The sequence below is a fragment of the Netta rufina genome (genome assembly GCF_964035555.1).
Source record: "Netta rufina genome assembly, chromosome: Z".
Taxonomy (NCBI): Eukaryota; Metazoa; Chordata; class Aves; order Anseriformes; family Anatidae; genus Netta; species Netta rufina.
The window spans coordinates 65,946,601-65,967,667 of record NC_140126.1 but is presented as its reverse complement, the minus strand read 5'-3'; positions in this window follow the sequence as shown (position 1 = coordinate 65,967,667).

The following is a 21,067-nucleotide window of genomic DNA, read 5'->3' as shown; positions in this document are numbered from 1 at the left end:
AGCCCACAAAATCCAAAGCACATGCCTAAGACCATTGCCCAAATGTCTTGTGAACTCCAGCAGGTTTGCTGCCTTGACTGCTTCACTGGAAGCCTGTTTCAGTGGCCAAGCCCCCGGTCAGTGAAGAATTTTTTCCTCACCTCCAGACAGACCCTCTCCTATCACAACCTCATGCCATTCCCTTGAGTTTTGTCGCTGTCTCCAGAGAGCAGAGCTCAGTGCCAGCCCCTCAGCTTCCCTTGTGAGGAAGCTGCAGGCTGCCATGAGGCCTCTCCTCATTCTTCTGCAGGCTGAACAAATGCAGGGATCTCAGCTGTTCCTTGTCCATCTTGCCCTCCAGACCCTTCACCATTTTGAAGCCCTTCTCTGGATGCTCTCTGAGAGTTTTATGGCCTTCTGATATTGCAGTGCCCAAAACTGAACACAAGACTTGAGGTGATGCTGAAAGAGCACAGAGCAAAGCACAATAATCCCTTCCCTCAACCAGCTAGCAATGCTGTGCTGGAGGCACCCCATGTGGTTGCCCCTCCTGGCTGCCAGGGCCCATGGTTGACTCACATTCAACTTGCTGTTGAACAAAAACCCCTACATCCCTTTCTGTGGGGCTGCTCTCCAGACTCTCATCACCTAGACTGTCTGTACAGCCAGAGTTGCCCCTTGCCAGGTGTGGAATCTACTAAATCTGTGGAATCTGCACTTGCTCCTGCTAAACCTTATGTTGTTCGGGATTGCCCAGCTCTCTAATTTGTCAAGATCTCTCTGCAAGGCCTCCCTATCCCTGATGGAGTCAGCTGCTCCTCCCAATTTAGCATCACCCATAAACTGACTCAATATGCCCTCAAGTCCTATATGCAAGACAGTTAGGACAATATTGAAGATAACTGCCCTAAAATGGAGGCCCGTGGAAGCCCCCTAGTGACTGGCCACCAGCCTAATGCAACCCCATTTATGATAACCCTTGGAGCCCAACTCATCAGCCACTTCTTCACCCATCGCATTATGTATTGCTCTAGCTGTGTGCTGGTCAATTTGTCCAGAAGTAGACAGTGAGAAACAGTATCCAAAATCCAAACAGAATGAAAATCCAAACAGATGCCATCCAAACTGAAAATCTGTTTGGATGCTGAAATCCAAACAGATGCCATCAGCTGTCTTCCCTCGGCCAACTAGATGGCTTACCACTTCATAAAAGGAAATCAAGTTCGTTAAGCAGCACTTTCCCCTGGTGATCCTGTGTTGGCTATGACCAATGACTGCAATGTCCTTCCAGAGTTTGTGAAGAATAATTTTATCCATATTTTTACTTTTTTTTTTTTTTTTTTTTTTTACTGCGGTGGGCTGAGGGATAGAAATCTAAACAAGAAACAAAGTAAATTTATTTGGGTTGAGATAAAGACAGTTTAATAGGACAGAAAATTAAAGAAAAAAATAAAGAATATAGAAAGCAAGTGAGGCACAGTGCGATTGTTCACCACCCACTGAGCGATGCCCAGCCTGTCCCCAAGCAGTGATCCTACCACCACTCCAGCCAACCAGCCCATATGAATTGTTATAACTCCATTACATGTTACGGAATATCTCTTTGATCACTTGGGGTCAGCCATCCTGCTTCTGTCCCCTCCCACCTCCCTGTGCACCCACAGCTTCCCTGCTGGCAGACCAGTGTGAGAAACTGAAATGGTCTTGACTTAGTGTAAGCACTGCTTGGGAACTGAAACATTGCAGTGCAGGACATGACACTTGCTTTTGTTGAACATCATCCCATTGGCCTCAGCCCACCAATGCAGCCCTTCCAGGTCCCTCTGAAGGGCCTTCCTACCCTCCAGCAGGTTGATGCTTTGCCTCAGCTTGATGTTGTCTGCAAACTTAGTAAGAGTGCACTCAATTCGCTCTTCCAAGTCAAGACCTTTAGTAAGATGTTCTTTAAGGTCCTCTCCAACCAAAACCATTTTATGATTCTGTGATTGTATTTTAATCCACCAATCAAACTGAGGTGCTGTTGAAGTACTGAGGAGTTGTGAAGTACTGAGGAGTTGTGAGGTTCCAGGGGCTTCCTGGTATATTTCCATACCAACAATTAATCTTTGTCTGCCCTGATAGTAATGTGAGCTAGACAGGTTCCATGAAAAACAGAACTTGATCCAAGCATCCTTGAGCTTTATGATGGAATGGTGGCCAATTCTCATTTAATTTATTTACAGTGTACGAGAATATTTGATAACATATATTATGCTACTAACTCTCGCATAATTAATCAAAAGAATAGCATTGGTTCCAGCAGAACTACGCAGTGTATTGATAACACCCCTTGGTACACTATTTGGACTGAAATAATAGGCTACAAACTTACGGCACGTTAAGCCCAACCATGTGGAAAAAGAAAGACTTTTTTACATACCCCTTCTAAAACTGGAGAAATTGTTCCCACTGGCATACAACCTGCTGAGCATGCACAAAATCTATTAAACTAAAAGGTTGAAAAAAATAATATTGCAGCACCATTAGAGAACATAGGCACAAAAAATTCTAAACCTTACCACAGCTGCTCTCATTCAGCAGCTGTGGTAAAAAGACCTCAAAGTCAGGAGTTCAAATCTAAAGACAAAAAAAACTTTTCCACATGGACTGAAGACATTATAAGACACTTTTTTGTTGTTCAAGAGTATGAAAAGTCATTGTATATATGCAGATGACTCTTTTCTCTTGTTGGGCTCTCAAGAATCAAAATACATCTTCAAAGGAAGGATTTCAGACTTACATTTTGACTAAATGTTATGACAAAGTAAGCTGTAATATCTATTTGCAATTTCAGTTCCTTTGTGCTAATGGCTTCACTGTGAACACAAAGGGTAGGGTCATACACAATAGAAGCACATATGTTTTAACTCCCCAAAACAGGTTAGATGGAGCAGCCCAGCCCATGGTGGATCTGGATGCTGGGGCTATTTAAGCACTGAATAAATCAGAACTAACACCCTATCTGGTGATTTCCCCCATGCTCAATTATTTTCTGCCCCTATCACTACCCTTATGAGGTTCCATCTGCCCATTCCTGCAAAGAGGTCACTGCTGGCCTTGGGAGGCTGGGCAGAAAACCATGGGCTTTGTGCTGTGCTACCATCCACATACATTGCAAAACATCATTCCTGGCATCCTCTGTGCTACTCCACATGCAGTTCTATTTTCTCCTGGATTGTTTCCTCCAGACAAGGTCTTCCTTGTCCAAGACCCCATCCACTATCTGAAATCAGTTTTTTGGGGAATCCTTTCTTTAATGCTCCTCTTCTTTCAGGAGCCCCAGTCCCCTATTTTCCCCAGTCTAACAATTCTATATGCAGAATGACAACACATGGTCAGACTCCCAGCCGGAAGTTTTGTATAACGTCTATTTATTAATTGATATATTCAGGACAAACCTGCTTTTCTTATTTCAAGTGTCACCAAAATTTGCAACTAGTCCATTCCATTTGAGTTGTCTTCTGTTTGAGAGTTCAATGTTAATTTTAAGACCTTCAGCCCTTCGAAAGCTCCGCTGTCTGCTTGCTTCCACAATCCGAGCTGTTTTTCTCCTAAGACAAACCTACATGTATAGACTACTTTTTAAAATATTATTGTAGGTAGTATTTTCTCTCTACATAGACCTAACTATAGTTCATTTTTTGTGTTCACAGGGTGCAAAAATATTCAAATTCTTCATCTCTGTGTTTTCTTCCTGATGGGATGCTCAGGTTACAGTATTACGGGAGCAGGACTGGATGGCTTTCTTAAACTTGGTTTCATTATGTATGCTTTTTTTCCCAGAAGACTGCAGTCTTTGTTCCCAGACATAATGAGCAGCACCCTCTGCTGTTACCATCTAGACTCTTGAAACTTCTGATAATTTTAGGAAATATTTGAGGAAGGACGGACCCTTCTCCACCTCCCAATCTCCTCAAAGTAATGAATCTAACACACTTGACAAATTGATATAATTGTTTATCAAAATTAACACCCAAGAACACGTAACAGCAGTAGTGTTTGCTTTACTACCTCAAAGCCAATCCCTGCAACTAGGTGAATTTTACAGACAAACATATAGTTGAAGAAGAGGAAAAAAAGGAAGAGGAAGAGGAAGAGGAAGAGGAAGAGGAAGAGGAAGAGGAAGAGGATGAAAGCAGCAGAAAGAAGGTATGAAATATAAAGTTCTCAAGTGGGTTTCCCCATTGGATTTTAGAATCAGATTGGGTTTACAGGATTTGCTCTTGAAGAGATGAGAAGGAAAGATAAAGGAAAATAATAATATTTTTTTTTTTTTTAGTAAAATGGGAGGTGTCTGACATAAAGGTTGACACAAAAACAGGTGTATAATCCTAAAACAACATTGTTACTGTCAAATATCAACATGAGCTAGTACCTCTCCTTAAAATGTAAAATCCCCAAAATATTTTGCTAAAGTGATAAATCTCTAGTGTTTGCTATTGTTTTTAAGAATAAATAAGTAATAATAATAATAATAATAATAATAATAATAAACAGCCAGCAGCATATACATGTAGAAGCTTGCCAAATTGCAGTATCTTTTAAAATTGTACAAACTGCAAAGACAGCTTCATGACATTCTGATTGCATTAAGGTAAGAAGGTAATTTTAGAAGGCGATCCACTAGATCCACTTATTGACAAACATGATGTTGCAAATTGACTCTCCGGAGAAGTTCTAAGATAGCTACAAAAATAAATCATCATATTGAAACTTCCTCTCATTTTTGGTAGTGTGATTCTTAGTCTGTCCCTGTATGACTTTAATGGGAACCTACAAACAAGGTCTAGAAAAGTAGCCACAGGACTCTTTTATTTAACAACCCTCACTTTTGAAAGAGTAAACAGTCTGAACTGCACCAACCAGGAAACCGGAAGCAACTGAAAACAAGAGTTTTGGTTTACAGAAATTTGTAAACCAGAAAGAAAAATAAAACAAAATAAAAGATAATAAATAGTCACACCCCACAAAGAAGTTCCAAAGCAGAAGAAAAGCAAACAAACAATAACAAAACACACAAAAACAACAACAACAAAATCCATCACTATGGAAAACCTCAATCATAAAAAAAAAAAAAAAAAAAAAAAAAAAAAGGCAAATAGTTGTCCCAATAACTGCTGTAATTGCTGAAGTCCCCGTAACCTGCCTTCATGTGATGTAGTGCTGCTTACTAGCCAGGCAAATAGGTGTTGCTGCAGTAGATGAATGGGAGCCATCTGCAGAACATCTGCAGTTACATTTACAAGGTGAAAAACAAACAAAGAAACAAACAACAAAGCAAAACAGCTGAAACAGCTGTCGTTTCATGTTCCATTGTAAACATGAGACTAAGGAAAGAAATCTGCTTTTCACCAAGCAGCTTAATGCTTCAAGGTGTACCATTTGCAAGAGAATGAGAAAGGAATTGAGCTTTTTCTATTTTGTCATTTTATTACTACCCTCAAGTCCAACTAGACTACTGAAAATTTGAGAGCAAGCACATTTTTCCCCACTACAGAATTTTGATGATCAGAATTCTCCTGTAAGTCATATAGCTGTGATGCAGAATCAGATACTGAGTTTCATTTCCTTAGGTGTCAGATTGCCTATTATCTGCACAGGAGTTTGACTCATATGTCTGCTAATTCACTGACACCGTGTCACAAAAAAATATCTGAAGATAAGGCAAGCTAGATGGAAGAGCTGAAGAAACAGCAGAATTACACTGTCTTACAAAATACATACATTCCAGCTGTTGCACTCTGGCTTGTAAATGATGGATCTTCTTTTCTCTATTGGTTACCATCATTTCCCAATTATTTTTTCTTACCTTTCCTTTCAGATGTGGGACAATCTTGGCACTGCTCTTGCTGGGCCACTTTCTGCAGCACCTGCTCCTTGATATCCATAGGAAGGCACATTTGATACCCAGTGTCCTTGGCTTTTCTCTGTGGTTCTAGCCCCACGGTGCAGGCTGGTCAAGCTATATGCATCCAAATCATGGTTCATTCCCTCCTCTTCTGGAGAAAGAATTTGTCACTGGCATTTTCCACCCGGAGCCTTGATCTAATGGAGGAAGGAAACTGTTGTTTCCTTCCACGCAGCATGGGTAACAAACAGGAGGAGCTGGAAGCCATCGTGCGACAGGCAGGCTACGACTTGGTTGCCATCACGGAGACGTGGTGGGACCAGTCTCATGACTGGAGTGCTGCAATGCCTGGCTATAAGCTCTATAGAAGGGACAGGCAGCACAGAAGGGGTGGTGGTGTGGCTCTCTATATTAGAGAGTCTTTCGAGGTTGTAGAACTCGAGGTTGGAAATGACAAGGTCGAGTCCCTTTGGGTTAGGATCGGCAGGGACAACAAGGCTAGTGTCCTGGTTGGGGTCTGCTATAGACCACCGAACCAGGATGAGGAGACAGATGAGGAACTCTACAGGCAGCTGACAGAAGTTGCAAAATCATCAGCTCTTGTACTCGTGGGGGACTTCAACTTCCCTGACATATCCTGGAAGCACAACACAGTCCTGAGAAAGCAGTCTAGGAGGTTTCTGGAGAGCGTGGAAGATAGCTTCCTGACGCAGCTGGTTAGTGAACCTACCAGGGGTGGTGCCCCGCTAGACCTTCTCTTCACAAACAGAGAAGGACTGGTGGAGGATGTGATTGTCGGGAGCTGTCTTGGGCAGAGTGACCACGAAATGGTGGAGTTCACTATTCTTGGTGAGGCCAGGAAGGGGACCAGTAAAACCGCTGTATTGGACTTTCAGAGGGCTGACTTTGAGCTGCTCAGGACACTGGTTGGTGGAGTCCCTTGGGAGGCGGTTCTGAAGGGCAGAGGAGTCCAGGAAGGCTGGGCGCTCTTCAAGAGGGAAATCTTAATGGCGCAGGAACGGTCTGTCCACACGTGCCCAAAGACGAGCTGGCGGGGAAGAAGACCAGCCTGGCTCAACAGAGAATTGTGGCTTGATCTTAGGAGAAAAAAGAGGGTTTATAAACTTTGGAAAAGTGGGCAGGCCACTAGGGAGGACTTTAAGGATGTAGCGAGGCTGTGCAGGGACAAAATTAGGAAGGCCAAAGCTCATCTGGAGCTCAATCTGGCTACTGCCATTAAAGATAACAAAAAACGTTTCTATAAATACATCAACACAAAAAGGAGGACTAAGAAGAATCTCCATCCTTTACTGGATGCGGGGGGAAACTTAGTTACAAGAGATGAGGAAAAGGCGGAGGTGCTCAATGCCTTCTTTGCCTCAGTCTTTAGTGGCAATACCGGTTGTTCTCTGGATACTCAGTACCCTGAGCTGGTGGAAGGGGATGGGGAGCAGGATGTGGCCCTCACTATCCATGAAGAACTGGTTGGTGACCTACTACGGCACTTAGATGTGCACAAGTCGATGGGGCCGGATGGGATCCACCCAAGGGTACTGAGAGAACTGGCAGAGGAGCTAGCCAAGCCACTATCCATCATTTATCAGCAGTCCTGGCTATCGGGGGAAGTCTCAGTTGACTGGCGGCTAGCAAACGTGACGCCCATCTACAAGAAGGGCCAGAGGGCAGACCCAGGGAACTACAGGCCTGTCAGTTTGACCTCAGTACCAGGGAAGCTCATGGAGCAGATTATCTAGTGTGTCATCACGCGGCACTTGCAGGGCAAGCAAGCAATCAGGCCAAGTCAGCAACGGTTCATGAAAGGCAGGTCCTACTTGACGAACCTGATCTCCTTCTATGACAAAGTGATGCTCTCGGTGGATGAGGGAAAGGCTGTGGATGTGGTCTACCTTGACTTCAGCAAGGCTTTTGACACTGTTTCCCACAGCATTCTCCTCAAGAAACTGGCTGCTCTTGGCTTGGACTGGCGCACGCTTCGTTTGGTTAGAAACTGGCTGGATAGCCAGGCCCAAAGAGTCGTGGTGAATGGAGCCAAGTCCAGTTGGAGGCCAGTCACTAGTGGCGTCCCCCAGGGCTCGGTGCTGGGGCTGGTCCTCTTGAATATCTTCATCGATGATCTGGACGAGGGCATCGAGTGCACCCTCAGTAAGTTTGCAGATGACACCAAGTTAGGTGTGTGTGTTGATCTGCTTGAGGGTAGGAAGGCTCTGCAGGAGGATCTGGATAGGCTGCACTGATGGGCTGAGGTCAACTGCATGAAGTTCAACAAGGCCAAGTGCCGGGTCCTCCACCTGGGGCGCAATAACCCCAAGCAGAGCTACAGGCTGGGAGAGGAATGGTTGGAGAGCTGCCTGGCAGAGAAGGACCTGGGAGTGATGGTGGATAGTCAGCTGAATATGAGCCAGCAGTGTGCTCAGGTGGCCAAGAAGGCCAACGGCATCCTGGCTTGTATAAGAAGCAGTGTGACCAGCAGGGCTAGTGAAGTGATCGTCCCCCTGTACTCAGCTCTGGTGAGGCCGCTCCTCGAGTACTGTGTTCAGTTTTGGGCCCCTCGCTACAAGAAGGACATCGAGGTGCTTGAGCGGGTGCAGAGAAGGGCGACGAAGCTGGTGAGGGGCCTGGAGAACAAGTCCTACGAGGAGCGGCTGAGGGAGCTGGGCTTGTTCAGCCTGGAGAAGAGGAGGCTCAGGGGCGACCTTATCGCTCTCTATAGGTACCTTAAAGGAGGTGTAGCGAGGTGGAGGTTGGTCTGTTCTCCCACGTGCCTGGTGACAGGACGAGGGGGAATGGGCTTAAGTAGAGCCAGGGGAGTTTTAGGTTAGATGTTAGGAAGAACTTCTTCACTGAAAGGGTTGTGAGGCATTGGAACAGGCTGTCCAGGGAAGTGGTGGAGTCACCATCCCTGGAAGTCTTCAAAAGACATTTAGATGTAGAGCTTAGGGATATGGTTTAGTGGGGACTGTTAGCGTTAGGTCAGAGGTTGGACTCGATGATCTTGAGGTCTCTTCCAACCTAGAAATTCTGTGATTCTGTGTGATTCTGTGATTCTGTGTTGTCTTTGACCTAGCAGAGCAGGGAGGAGCTAGAGAGCAGCCCTCTAACCTTCTCCTTTTGTTTTCCTAGCCTTGAAATCAAAGCACTAGTAAGCATGTCTTTCATTAAAATTAGAAAGATAATAGCAAGGAAGAATTTGGGTTAAAACGTTTAATATAATAATGTAATACCTAATCTTGATGCATTTCAAATATGATAATAACAGTATTTACCCAGTTCAATTCTAAGGAGAGTATGCAATGTGTACTTGTTATTTCATAATCGATTTTTTTTTTTTTTTTGACTATGGATGTTCTCACAAGAAGACATGCTAAAATGGCTTTTCCAATGTTCACACCATACTGACATTTTCAAACCTTTTTAGTCTTTCAGAACAGTCAATATCCCTTACTTTCATGTATTTCAGAGAACACATATCTGAAATTCCAGCAAGAGCACCATCACTTCTTAAAAGCTACTTACAGTATGCCACAGTATTCTCTTGGAGAAGCTGGCAGCCTATGGCTTGTACAGGTACACTTTTTGCTGGGTTAAAAACTGCCTGCATGGCCAGGCCTAGAGTGTGGTGGTGAAGGGATTGAAATCCAGCTGGCAACCAGTCATGAGTGGTGCTCCCCAGGGGTGTGTGTTGGGGCCCAGACTCTTTAATATTTTTATTGATGATTTGGATGAGGAAATTGAGTGCACTCTCAGTAAGTTTGCAGATGACACCAAGCTGGGGGGAAGCATTGGTCTGCTGGAGGGTAGGAAGGCCCTGCAGAGGGACCTGGACAGGATGGGTTGATAGGCAGGGGCCAGTGAAATGAGGTTCAACACGGCTAAGTGCCTGGTCCTGCACTTTGGTCGCAAAAACCCCATGCAAGGCTACAGGCTTGGGGCAGAGTGTCTGGAAAGTTGTACAGAGGAAAAGGCTCTGGGGGTGCTGGTTGATGTTCACCTGAACATGAGTCAGGAATTTGCCCCCGTGGCCAAGAAGACCAATGGCATCCTGGCTTATATCAGGAATAGTGTAACCAGAACCAGGGAGGTGATTGTCCCCTCGTATTCTGCTCTGGTGAGGCTGCACCTTGAGTACTGTGTTCAGTTTTTGACCCCTCACTACAAGAAGGACATCAAGGCCCTGGAGCATGTCCAGAGAAGGGCTGCAAAGTTGGTGAAGAGCTTGGAACACAAGTCTTTTGAGAAGTGGCTGAGGGAACTGAGGCTGTTTAGTCTGGAGAAGAGGAGACTCAGAGAAGACCTTATTGCTCCCTATAACTATCTGAAAGGAACCTGCGGGGAGCCATGGGAAAGCCTTGTCTCTCAGATAAGTAGCAATAGGACAAGAGGAAATGTCCTCAAGTTGTGCCAGGGGGAGGTTCAGGTTGGAAATTATGAGAAAATTCTTCTCAGAAAGGATGGTTAGGCATTGGAATGGGTTGCTCAGGGAGGTGGTGGAGTCACTGTCCCTGGGGATATTTAAGGAAATGTTGGACCTGGTGCTTAGGGACATGATTTAGTGGGTAATATTGATGGTAGGAGATGGTTGGACCAGATGATTGTGGAGGTCTTTTCCAACCTTAATGATTCTATGATTCCATGATTTGTCAGTTTCTGTCACAGAAGTACATAGTCTGATGGTTTGATGCTGTACAAGTCTTTCTATATTTCACATGGTATCAGCCACAGGCACAGCACAAAGATTACTTCTGAAGGGAATGGAAGAAAAGAAACACTAGAAATAGATTCCATTGCTCTTCTGGAGTATTTAAACAAAGAGTTAAAAATATGTTTCTAATGAGTTTGACCAGTGTGAGAGGAGGATGGAGATGACAATATATGGATGGAAAAGGTATTCTCCTATAAAAGCATTTTATATTGTTTTGATGTTCTTTTGAAGGAAATTTTTCTCTTTCTTGTTTGCATCAAAATTCTTACTCCAAAGATCTTTGTCCAGTGAAGATCTAATTTTAAATCTCTATCTTCATAGTTTTAAGAGACTGACAAAAAACAACTTGTAATGTCCACAGTACTTATGGATAATTTTATGTCAAGAGTGATTAGAATAGCTATGGGGAAAGATCATTGTTAATATAATTACATTTCCAAATTAAGTACATGTATTTTGTCACTCATTGTTCTGTCATCTACTGTTTTCAATATTACATTTGTAGTGAGGGACGAGAAGGATGCAGGATATACCTTGTTACTAAAAATACCTAGGGAATCACAGTAATATTAAGTATGAACTGTAAATGATTATTAAACGAATGTAGTCTCACAAGTAAATAAAAATATTTTAATGTTAATATTCTGCTTGATTTGCTACAGATGTATGGTATATATTATCTAATAATATTAATATATCAACAGCTGCATATGCTTTTTTTTTTTCTTTTTTTTTTTTTTTCTGTATGAATTTCCCCACTCAAAGAAGAAAACTCAAGGGTTCTCTCCTCTTTTGGTAGATACACATTTTCTACACTTTTTTTTTTTTCCATGCATGTTATCCCACCTCTTAAGTACTACATATAGGCTCTAGGCAGTGCAGTATAAAGAAAGCATTCAGTGAAAGAAACTTGCCATTTTTGATTGATCTAGATTCCCCTAAGTATTGGGTTTAAGTGGCAAGGGTTTAGTAGTAGAGTCACTGCAGGGGTGGCCTCTGTAAGCAGAGACCAGCTGCTGCCCCATATCAGAGTAGAGCCAGCTCCAGCTGCTCCAGAAGGGGCCTGCTGCTGGCCAGAGCCGAGCCATGAGCAACAACGGTTGGGCGTCTGGGAAAGCAGAGATAAGAAAGGGAAGAAACTACTGGCCAACAGCAGCTGGGAGAGATGACCAGGAAACAGACCTGTAGATACAGGTCAATGCAGTGAGGAGGGAAGGGGGTGATTGGGGGGTTGGGGAGGGGCGGGGAGTGGGAGGGGGATAAGAGCCCCTTTAGTAAAGAAATTTCTTCTAATATCCAGAGTAAAAGTGCTACTTGAGGCCATTTCCCCATATCACTTACATCTTACCACATTCTGCTTGGGAGAAGAGTCCAATTGTCACCTCACTACAACCTCCTTTAAGGTAATTGTAAAGTACAATAAGGTCTCCCCTAAGCCTTCTTTTCTCTAAGCTAAACAACCCCAGCTTCCATAGATGCTCCTCATAAGTCTTGTTCTCTAGACCTTTCACCAACTTTGTTGCCCTTCTTTTTAAATGAAGTTCCCTTTTGGCCCCGGGAGAAGGCCATGGTGAAGCAGGCTGTCCCCCTGCAGCCCCTAAGTCCCATGTGGACCAGACCTCCATGCTGCAGCCCATGGAGCAGCCCCCAGTGGAGCAGGTGGATGTGGCCTGGAGGAGGCTGCGGCCCATGGAGAGCCCCTGCAGGAGCAGGCCCCGGGCCAGAGCTACAGCCCGTTGGGAGGAGCCCACACAGGAGCAGGACTCTGGGGGGAGCTGCTGCCCACCCGTGGGGGACCTGTGCTGGAGCAGTGTGCTCCTGGGGGATGAATGGACCCCGTGGGATGGAGCCATGTGGGAGCAGTTCTTGAAGAGCTGCTGCCTATGGGCAGCCCCTGCAGGCTCAGTTTGGGAAGGACGGCATCCCTGGGAGGGACCCCATGTGGAGCAGAGGAGATGAAGAATCACGGGCTGACCACAGCCCCCATTCCCTGTTCCACTGTGCCGCTTGGGGGGAGCAGGTAGAATAGGGTAGGTGGGGGGAAAGTGGTTTTTAGTTTCTCACTGTTCTAGTCTGCTAATGATAGACAACATATTCTATAAATTTCCTTACCCTGTATTTGTTTTGCCCATGATGATAAGTGTTGAGTGATCTTCCTGTCCTTACGTGAATCACTGAGCCTTTTCCATCACATTTTCTCCCCTTTTTTGCTTTGAGAAAGGGGCATGAGAGAACATTTGTGGTGGAGTTCAGCTGCCCAGCAAGGTGAGGACCTGGGAGTGATGGTGGATAGTCGGCTGAATATGAGCCAGCAGTGTGCTCAGGTGGCCAAGAAGGCCAACGGCATCCTGGCTTGTATCAGAAACAGTGTGAACAGCGGGGCTAGGGAGGTGATCGTCCCTCTGTACTCGGCTCTGGTGAGGCCGCACCTCGAGTACTGTGTTCAGTTTTGGGCCCCTCGCTACAAGAAGGACATCGAGGTGCTTGAGCGGGTGCAGAGAAGGGCGACGAAGCTGGTGAGGGGCCTGGAGAACAAGTCCTATGAGGAGCGGCTGAGGGAGCTGGGCTTGTTCAGCCTGGAGAAGAGGAGGCTCAGGGGCGACCTTATCGCTCTCTACAGGTACCTCAAGGGAGGCTGTAGCGAGGTGGGGGTTGGTTTGTTCTCCCACGTGCCTGGTGACAGGACGAGGGGGAATGGGCTTAAGTTGAGCCAGGGGAGTTTTAGGTTAGATGTTAGGAAGAACTTCTTTACTGAAAGGGTTGTGAGGCATTGGAACAGGCTGCCCAGGGAAGTGGTGGAGTCACCATCCCTGGAAGTCTTCAAAAGACGTTTAGATGTAGAGCTTAGGGATATGGTTTAGTGGGGACTGTTAGCGTTAGGTCAGAGGTTGGACTCGATGATCTTGAGGTCTCTTCCAACCTAGAAATTCTGTGATTCTGTGAAACCACCGCATTTTAACACATAGAATTCAGTACCACTGTGATTCTGGATGTCCATTTCAAGCACAGCAAAGATACAAAAGTTATTTTACACGTGCAATGAATATGTAAAGTAAACTTGGATGTACTTTTTCTGGCATACAAATAAGCATTTTTATAATATTGAAGACTTCAATATTAGATTGAAGATTTAATCAGTAACCTTATATTTAAGTTGCATATTTTAAAGTTCTTGTTGAAGGATTAATTCCATTACACAGTTGTGAAAAACATGGTTAAGGATCAAGTGACAAAGGAAGAGGATGAAGTAACAAGTTTTATTAGAATGGCAAACAACTAAAACAACCATGTAAAAGATGCAATAGATTCAGGAACAAGAAGCAACACAAAACAAAACTGACAAAACAGATGAAGTAATAGAATAACCTGATCTCCAAATTGGGGAGATATGGGTTTGAAGGGTGGAGCATTCAGTAGATAAGGAATTGGCTTGAAGATGCACCCAGATAGTGATGGTCAATGGTTCTATGTCCAAGTGGAGGCTGGTGATGAGCAGTGTCCCTCAGAGGTCTGTCTTAGCAACAGTAGTGTTTAATATCTTTTACCAACAACATAGACAGTGGAATCAAGTGTGCCCTCACCAAGTTTGCAGATGACACCAAGCTGAGTGGTACAGTCAATACAACAGAAGGAAGGGATGCAATCCATAGGGACCTGGACAGGCTGAAAAAGTGGGACCATGAGAACCTGATGAGGTTCAACAAGTGCAAGGTGCTACACCTGGGGTAACGCAGTCCCAGACAGGAGCACAGTCTGGGTAGGGAATTCATTGAGAGCAGCCCTGCAGAGAAGGACCTGAGGGTTCTGGTGGATGAAAAGTTTGACATGAGCCAGCAGTCCATGCTTGCAGACCAGAAGGCCAACTGCATCAAGACTGCATCAACAGAAGAGTGGCCAGCAGTCTAGGGGAGGGGATTGTCCCCCTCCACTCTACCCTCATTAGGCCCCACTTGGAGTACTGCGTCCAGGTCTAGGGCCCACAACACAAGAAAGATGTGGATCTGTTAGAGCGGGTCCAGAAGAGGAAGGCCACAAAGATGCTCAGAGGACTGTAACACCTCTCCTGTGAAGAAAGGCTGAGGGAGCTAGTGATGTTCAGACTGAAGAAGAGAAGGCTTTGGGGTGACTTCACTGTGGCCTTTCAGCAATTAAAAGAGGATTACAAAAAAGATGGAAAGCAACATTTTACTCAGGCATATAATGATAGGACAGGGGGAAAGGTTTTAAACCAAAACAGGGTAGATTTAGTTTGATAGATTTAATCTATCTAATCTAATTTAGATTAGATTTAGATAGATTTTAGAAGCTGTGGATGTCCCGTCCCTGGAAGTGTTCAAGTTTGGATGAGGACCTAGGCAACCTGATGTAGCGCGTGGCATCTCTGCCCATGGCAGGGCTGTTGGAAGTAGATGATCTTTAAGGTCCCTTCCAACCCAAACCATTCTATGATTCTGTGATCCGACACTTATTCTGTATAGTCAACACAAATTAGTGACCTGGTAAAGGACACAGAATGGAATGTGATTATTAGTAAATAACTTTACTATATACCCTATCTTCTTCTCTTTCTTCTTTTTCTTTTTAGTTCATGAAGTATTTAGACATCCCTTGTGATTTGCCCAGCATTAAAGTTGTTCTAATCTTACCGTTGTGTTATGATACAGTCAAGACTGCGCCATATCTTCTTGAAATCAGAGTACTGACCAGTGCTACTACTTTGGTAGGGTTCAGATTTAGCCCATCTAAATGAAAATAATCCAGTTTCGATGAGAACAGACTAGAAAATTGGGCAACCTAAGTTATTTGAAGACTCAAAATCTCTACCTCAAACACTGAGCTTCCACCAAGTGTTTCCAAACTTGGAAGGTGAGAATCTACCCAGACCTGCTGATGACAAATAAGATGAGAAAAGAAGAAACAGAGACCTTTCTTCATCTTTGGGGTGTGTAAAAACCCCTATATATAGTTCGACCTACATAAAACTGTCTATCTGCAGGATTCCTCACCTCCTTTGCTGCCAGTCTGTCCTGCAGACTGCCTCACATGACCAGCATTGGATGTAAGGGCTCCATGGCTCATGTACTTTCTAATCCAGTGTTTTTTCATGGGCAATTGACTGATTTTGTGCCAGAGTCCTCTGGAAAGTATTCTGAGTATTTAGGTATCCCAGGAGGGAGATTTTCCAAAAAACAGATGGTAGGTAATGCCTGGGACAAGATATTTAAGAGTGTTCGGGACAAAATGTTTAAGAGCCTTATTGCCTTAATGCATGCACATCCTGAAGGTCTACAGGTCTGCAGAGCTCTACTATATATATGATTTGTATTTGTATTTGTATTTGTATTTGTATTTGTATTTGTATTTTTTTATTTTATTTATTTTTTTAATTTTAGTCAGGATGCTGGTTAAATTTCTGTTTCTCTACTGTATCAGTTAGACACATCTCCAGTTCAGTCTGCAGTCACAGTATAGTCTTTATGAGAACATGGTAGCTGTATGATATGAATCAGAAGTCCCTCAGTCACAGCTAATAATTGCCTCAAGTCAGGCAAAATTAAAACACCCTTTTCCTCATAAAAGAATCAGGCTTTCTACACGGCTCTTTCATTTGTTAAATAAAAACACCTCTCATTTATGTCCTACAAATTAAAATTAAATTCTTGTCCCCTTCTCCCTGCTTGGCCTCTTCTAGAGTAACCGTGTATGGGCCTAAGGGCCTGGGCTTTGCAGTGTTATTTTCTGCGACATATAATTGTTTTCATTGCATATATAATTTCCTGCTTATGGGTTCCATGGCATGGTTGTATTCACAGATTAAAATGAATTCTATATACAATTGCATATTCAAAAAATTAATTAATATTCTGGATGAACAATAATTTTTGAATAGAAAACTACTGCTCAGAACATGCTAAAACAGGTTTCCAGTAAAAATCTAAGGGTGGCAGGGAACGTTTTCCATATGATGTTTTTATTTCCTTTTTAATTTTTTATTTTTTTTAATTTCATCTTAAATTTCCCTACTCAGACAAAAGTACTAAACTAGCTAGTCTGATAATAACAGCTACTCCCAATAGATGTTGAAAATAAGTACGAAAGTTCCTTTGGATGGGTCACAATTCATAAATTTTGTGGAAGAAAAAGAAATAGCTGAAAGGAATATTTCTCTCAGAAGAGCTGGTAATTTTTTATGAAAATTGATAATGTGTGGTTCAAAGAGTTTGACACAGACTTTAAATGGTAAGACAAAAATCTGTGCAATTAGTTTTGAAAGCTTTGCTTCCTACAGCATCATGCACAAGTAGTATGAAAATTAACTATGTGACATAGAATATTATTAATGGAATATAAACCAATCTTATTTAAGAAACGCAAACCAATGTGATAACAGTCTAGCAGGACTCTTATTCTTTTTGCCAGTTTCTGTAGAGTTTTGCAAGAAGCTGTGATGGGAAAGTTAGATATGTGTGTAGGAATGAAGTGAGCATTCTAAGATCCCTTTAAGACCTAAAATAATAGGGTAAATATTCTGTGAATACTCAACAATCTTATTAGTCTATTAGTTACATATTAAGTATTTATAATGGCAAAATTTGTTATGTTATTTCAACACTTTTTTTTTTTTTTTTTTTAAACTGCCAGTTATATGATTATAAGGATAATCATTTTAGAAACAAGAAATGTCATCTCATATCCTCTTAAGCTCACAGCTTGAAAGATTAATTTAGCTATATACTAGTTTTGACTGGGGAAAGTTAATTTTCTTCGAGTACCTCATATGTTGCAGTTTTGGATTTGTGATAAAAAACAGTGCTGATAACACACTGATGTTTTACTTGTTGCTGAGCAGTGTTTTCTCTGAGTCAAGGCCTTTTCAGCTTCTTGTGCTGTCTCACCATTGAGGAGGCTGGGGATGCACAAGGAGCTGGGAGGGGACACAACCAGGACACCTGACCCAAACTGTCCATAGAGATATTCTATACCTTACGACATCATGTTCAGAAATAAAAGTTGGGGGAAAGAAGGAGAAAGTAGGGGACATTTGGAGTGGTGGTGTTTGTCTTCTGAAGAAACTGTGATGAGCCATGTTTTCCTGGAAATAGCTGAGCATCTGCCTACCAATTGAAAGCAGTGAATCAATTCCTTATTTTGCTGTTTTTGCATACAGCTTTTGCTTTACCTATTAAATTGTCATTTTCTCAACTACAGGTTCTTGCACTTTTACCTTTCCAATTCTGTCCCATATCCCACTAGGGACAGTAAGTGAGCAGCTGTGAGGGGCTCAGCTGCCTGAAATACCCACAATCAAGTATTTCAGCAGTCTTCCTTTTCTGTGATGAGTCAAAATAGGCAGTCTGTTAGGATGCCAAGATTTCAGGAGGGTATTGGAAGGCAAATGACATCCCATAATTATGTGCCAACCAGTGACCTGTGTAGGTCTCTTTAAACGAGGAAGAGTTGCAGCAGTCTTCATTGGTGGAAAGGTTTTACGTAATGAAATCAGCCCAGTGATTCCTTCTGGCTCTCTGAAAATCCTGACAAGGTCAACTTTGACAGTGCGGAACTCCTCATCTTCATTAAATAAGTTGGTCAGAAATTCCACAAGCATCTCTCACATTTTCTTTTATCACCTCCTCTAACTTCTATATGAGATTATGCTTCATGGCTTTCATCTTCACTCCAAGGAGTTCTGGAATGGTAGATGAAAAGGAAAGGTAACAGGAGGCAATGCCAATAAACAGTAACAGACAACTGGAGATTCATCTCTCTTGCTAGCAGGTGAGTTGAATTTTCAATTAATAGAAAGAAGTATTGTTAAAACATGGCTAGAATTCCAAAGATCATGAATTCGTAATTTCTTCATAAATGATACAATGTATGTATTTTCTATATGCACAGTCTTATGAAAGATTTATGGCTAATATGTGATCTTCAGAATTCTTGCTGCATTGACGAGCTATATAGATTGTGTCCTTATTGCCTTTTTCTCACTAATATAAGCATTTGTTTTAATTAACAAGTGTAGCTCACAGCTCAGAATGGATTCCACTGAGGTAGTCACTGTATGCACAAAAAAAAAAAAAAAAAATTGAAAGGTTTTACAACCTGTCAATGCAAGACCCCATGTAAAAAGGAAAGGAGAGCACACTGAAACTGAGGGGTTTGCTTAAAATCAAATAGGATGTTCACAGTTGAAATGTTAGACCCCCTACTCTAGCACGGTTTCAGTGGAATGTTTCCTCTATTCTACCAATAACAATGTAGTATTAAATTTTTACTATGAGCACTTTTTAGCTTTTTTGTCCATAGGATATCCATATTCAGAAATACTGAAAAAAATATATATAATAAAAATAAAAACATAGGACATACTATTAAGAAAAAAAAGAAAACAGAGATTTATTTTTCAGTAGGGCTTGGACAGATTACTCAAAAACACTTATTAATGACTTTCCACAAAGTCATATTTTATATGAAGAGTCAGACCTGGAACATACAAAATTGACATCATAATGCTCCCATATCTGTGATGACAGAAAGATAACCGTAACCATGCTCTCCTTGGTTCTGATTCCCAAGATGACAAAACTGAAGACCTCTCAGACCAGATATCTTGTGATCCAAAAGCTTTCCTGTTTTTTTTTTTTTTTCAGTCCACAAGAAAATCAGGGGATAGCTGGGACAAAGTCATCATGTTTAACCAGGAGCAAAGGCTGCTTCTCAGTATGTAGCTAGTCTTTGTCTTCAAGTTTTTCTTGGTGAGCAGCAATATTGTTGCATGATAAAACATCACAATTACCATTTAAATCCTGAAATAATAATTTAAGAGGCTATACACTTTTCATGTCTTGTTTTCTTAATGTTCATCAGGCATGCACCTTCTATCTCTACTCCTATTTACAAACAGAATAAAACAAAGGGAAAGCAACAAAGAAAGGATTGTTGGGTATTGGCAATTATTTCACATAATTTACATTCAGTTTCGTTTATTACTTTGTACTGAGCCAAACTGTTCTTAAAACTTTTCTGTAAATTATCGGTTAGGTAGCAATGACAGATGGTATATCCACCTGCTTCTTGTTCCCTTAGTAACATCAATATTATTATACAACTCAATAAAACAGCTTACACTAAGGAATTGTTGTCATCAACATTCAACATTTACAGGGCCAGAATGATAATGAGGCCTTACTATGGACGTAAGAACACTCACTGGATACTCTCAGTAATGGAGAAATCCCACTTTGAAGAAAAAAAAAAAAAAAAAAAAAAAAAAGCTGAAAGGAATGCTTTACCCAGCTCTGATTTTCAATGTCCAATAACCAGAGTTATGTATGATGAGTTATAGCAAACAGGTGTCTTTCACTTTAATTGCAAGCCAGAGACTTTGGACAATAATGTATTCTCTTTTCATTTGGCATTCTTGCTAGATTTTCATCATAAATGCTTTCATATTTATTTATTCTGAATACCCATAGAAATTTGTCTTCAGGGCCTGTCATGCAGGGATTATGCAACTGGCCCTTTAAAGATGAAAGAATTAGTGTAGACATTTTAAACCATTATTGTCCCTGAGTTATTCTGATTTGGTTCTTGATAAAGTAACCAGGGTGCAGTGCAAGCCAGAAGATCATATGGTAACACCCTTCTGTCTTTCCCTGCAGATAGATTTCAAAACTGCAATGGACCTGCAGTTTGGGGGGGGATAAGATTTAAAATAAGTTCTTTCTTATTTGATAGGTTTCTGCTTGGCTCTGCCAAGCTCACCCTCTGCCTTGGTGCTCCTACCTCCAGTTCTTTCCCTCCCACAAGATATAACTGTTTCCCAATATCTCTGGTTCAGCAGACAGACCAGGACTGTTCCCTGGGTGGCCCCACCACCATACTGTTGCCTCCCCTGACCTGCATCTTCATCTTCCTAGCATGCAGATTTGTAAACCACTGGGGTCTCTTCATCCTGAAGGGAACCTTCATCCTCTTTCATTTCAGAGTGTTCATCCTGACTCTTCTGGACTCAGCTTGCAGTGTTTTGCTCACAGTGCCTTTGGACCAATGTTAACAGTATTTCTTTTGCTATCTGATGCTAGAGAGAACATTTGCTCCTGCAAATTAATTACAGTATTGCATGACAACACATCTAGATACTACTGGTAATGCAATTGTTATGGTCTAAATCTTAAATTAATCAAATTTTGTAGGAAGAACTTGATTGTTTTTGTTTGTTTGTTTTCATAACACTTTACTAATGAATACAATTGGAGAAAATAACATTTTATAGTTGAAGGAAAAATATTTATGAAAAGTCATTCTGTTACCCAATGTATTTGTTTACTGTAGAATAAACAGTTTTAAAGATTATTTTATTTTTTGTTTGTTTGTTTAGATCACTGGCAAAAACAAAACAAAACAAAACAAAACTTTCTCCTTGATAGAGGGATAGCTATATACAAAATTTTTATCAAACATTTACATTTTGTAAA